General features: G+C 29.8%; 1 long non-coding RNA gene across 1 annotated transcript; it reads right to left on the bottom strand.

Annotated features, from left to right (window-relative positions):
* Positions 1-851: 851 nt before the first annotated feature.
* Positions 852-1973, bottom strand: LOC108459837 (uncharacterized). Its single transcript, XR_001867424.2, has 2 exons — positions 1455-1973; positions 852-1141 (listed from the first exon to the last, which is right to left on the bottom strand). It is a non-coding gene; the product is annotated as an uncharacterized LOC108459837 (long non-coding RNA).
* Between the last annotated feature and the right edge of the window lie 1097 nt (positions 1974-3070).

Here is a 3070-nt window from a genome sequence, read left to right as displayed (position 1 = left end):
ACAAATTGAACAAAAAGAGAAAAATTAAATCAAAATTTTATTATTTTTAAAAATCAAACTATAATTTTATCATATTATTTATAATCAAAATTGGAAATTGATGGAAGAGTCGCAACATAGAAGGATAGCGGAATTAATTTATAACACGGGAACGTGAAACTTACGTTACAGACAAAACGTTGTGAGCATTCCGTCTTCCATACTCATCCAAGATCCTATGAATTATGATTATATCTAAAATATTTGATATATTAGTTTTTTTTTTTTGAGTTCTCCAAGTATTTATAGGAACAAACCTAATAATTGATTTTTCGTATTTTGTAAACTATTAAGAAATAAATGTTGGTCATGAATTTTAAATTTAATTTATATTCACGGCGAGAATTAAATTTTCGACCACTAATTAAAAATAGAAAACACCATTATCATATCATTTACCTCCCGTGATTATATTTAGCTCTAATCTTTTTGGCCTTCTCCTATTTTTCTTTTTGTCACGTGAATTGAATTTTATCATGTGTTGATTTTATCAACTTTATATAAAATATAAAAAGATGATGTCAAAAATATAAAAGATAAAAATTCCTTTAAAAATATAGATTTAGATTTGTTACTTTATGAGAGGTGGTGCTTTTAGTTAGTTTCCAATTAAATTAACGTTATATTAACTCATGACACTATATCTAAAATTATATATATAGCTCCCAATTGATTGTGAACAACCTAATTAACTACCACATGGGTTATTCATATTTTAAGTTAATTAATAATATTTAAAAATTTTATTAGTTAAAAAAGGATTTCATATAAGTGATAAGGTCAAAACAAAGATTAACCATTAAAAAATCCTATTTTCCTTAAAATATTTGTAAAATAAATATTTTTACTATATTTGATAAGTTCTGTTATAAGCTCAATTTGCCCGGCCCGTTTATAATCCTTAAACCCAACACTCAAAACCAAACTAAATTAAAATAAGCCCACTACCCAGTTACAAGTCCAAAAAAATAAACCTAGCCCATTCCTAATATTTTCAGAAAATAAGAAAAAAACCTAGCCCCTATTGCCTATTCGGCGCCAAACCTAGCCCCGAGACTTTGTCACTGCCACTGGTGGCCACCTGCTCCACTACCAACTACTCCTGCAAAGAAAAGACAAGGATTAAATGCGAAAACAGTGAAGAAAACAGAGAATGTTGTAAAAATTGGCTATACAAAAGCCTAAGAGATCGAAAGCAAGGGTTTTTTTTTCTTTCTTGGAACACAAAAAAGGGTTGTATTACATGGACATTGAAATACAAAACAGTGATAAAAAAATCAGATTGAAAGAAATAGGTGATTTTCCTTCACTTTTATTCTATTTTTCTTCCAAACTTGAAAGCAAAAAAAAAAAAAAAAAGATCTGAATATATTGATAAAGAATAATAGAAAAGGAAGGGGAAGATACACACTTACCGAAGGCGTTTTGTCTTCCTCCGTTGGCCTTACTCTCCGGCGCCAAGGCCCAAGACCCCTTGGGGTCCGATTCGGGGTTCGACGGCACACCGATTTTCAGAGAAACCGTCCCTTTTTCTCTCTTTCCTCACTCTCCTCGCGAAGGTCGGAGACTTCATCTCCAAGAGGGCTCGAGAACGGGCTTTAAGGTCACCACAGACGGTTGCGCCGTCATTGGTGTTCAATGACATGAGCTCGGCAGTCCCCAAGGTCGGAGTCTGAGGGCTAGAGAGAATAATGGGAAGGTTGAGAGGGCATTTGGTTTTTTTTTTTCTTTTTTTCTTTCTGAAGAATGATTTAAGTGTTTAGGTTTTAGGATTTTTTTCCTTTATACGTCATAAAACGACGTCGTTTAGAGCCCTTTGCAATGGCTTCAAAATGGCGTCGTATAGGGCCACCTAATTCTACCCGACCCGATTGCCCCTGGGATCCGCGTGCTTCTGCTGTGGGGGGGTTAATTACACGCTAGACCCTCCCATTTCGCTCTAACATTCAATCAGGCCTTGTTCGCATTTTATATGTTTTTTAAATTTGGTTCTGTAGTTCGCACATGTTTGCAAATGGGTCCTGCCTTAACGCAGCGTTTTGGGACCTGGAAAATTTCCAGATTTGATCCCTACGATTTCGCACGCGTCGCACGTTGGTCCCCATTATCTACCCAATAATTTATTTCATTTTCAGATTATCCTTTTTATTTTAAATTTATTTTAATCAAGTCTATCATCTATATAATGCTTATTTTAAAAGAATTTGCTTAAGTCTTTTATGTGTCGAGATTACTTTATTTATTTTAGTTTGTAAAAATATGTATCGTTTTAATATTTTCATGATATATTATTCTAACATTTTGCATAATATTCCATTTAAATATTTTATACATTTACACATATACATTATTTTAATTGAACTTTCCATTTAAAATATTCATTATTTTAAAGATCATGATATTATATAAGTGTTGAGATACTTTAATAATTCCACTTTTTTTTCATGAAATCACTATTTTAGGATTCTTTTATATCATATTATTTCGACGTTTTATATAGCATTTCGTTTTAATATTTTGATATACTTGTGTACATATATTAATTTAGTTGAGCTTTTTACTTGGGAATACTTGTATTTTAAAATCAATCTAGGTGTATTTGTTAATCTATTTTAATTATTTCGCTTTGTTTTCATGTGTATAATTATTTTGAAGTTTGTTCTATCATGTTTTTGTATAATGTCTTATCTAAATATTTTGTGTATATCTGTACATATATTATTTTCATGGCTAGATTGTCGTTTTAAAATTCATTTTGTGCTTTTAAAATTATTGTTTTGAAATTTTTATATTGTATTATTTTAAGTATCTCATTCAAACACTTTTGTATATATTTGTACGTATATAACAAAATTAATTTAATCTTGTATACATTTCCTTTTATTTTATTCTAAATTTATTTACATATATATACGATTTGGAAATCTAATATGTTCTTCAAATTATATTTCATTATATATATTTTATCATCTTTGCATATTTTATACATAATTTTCATTGTCCATTATTATATATAAGTTGTCAAATTTAA

This window comes from Gossypium arboreum, chromosome 4 (genome assembly GCF_025698485.1).
Source record: "Gossypium arboreum isolate Shixiya-1 chromosome 4, ASM2569848v2, whole genome shotgun sequence".
Lineage (NCBI taxonomy): Eukaryota > Viridiplantae > Streptophyta > Magnoliopsida > Malvales > Malvaceae > Gossypium > Gossypium arboreum.
The sequence above is the reverse complement of the archived record's forward strand: the minus strand, read 5'-3'. Positions and strand labels throughout refer to the sequence as shown.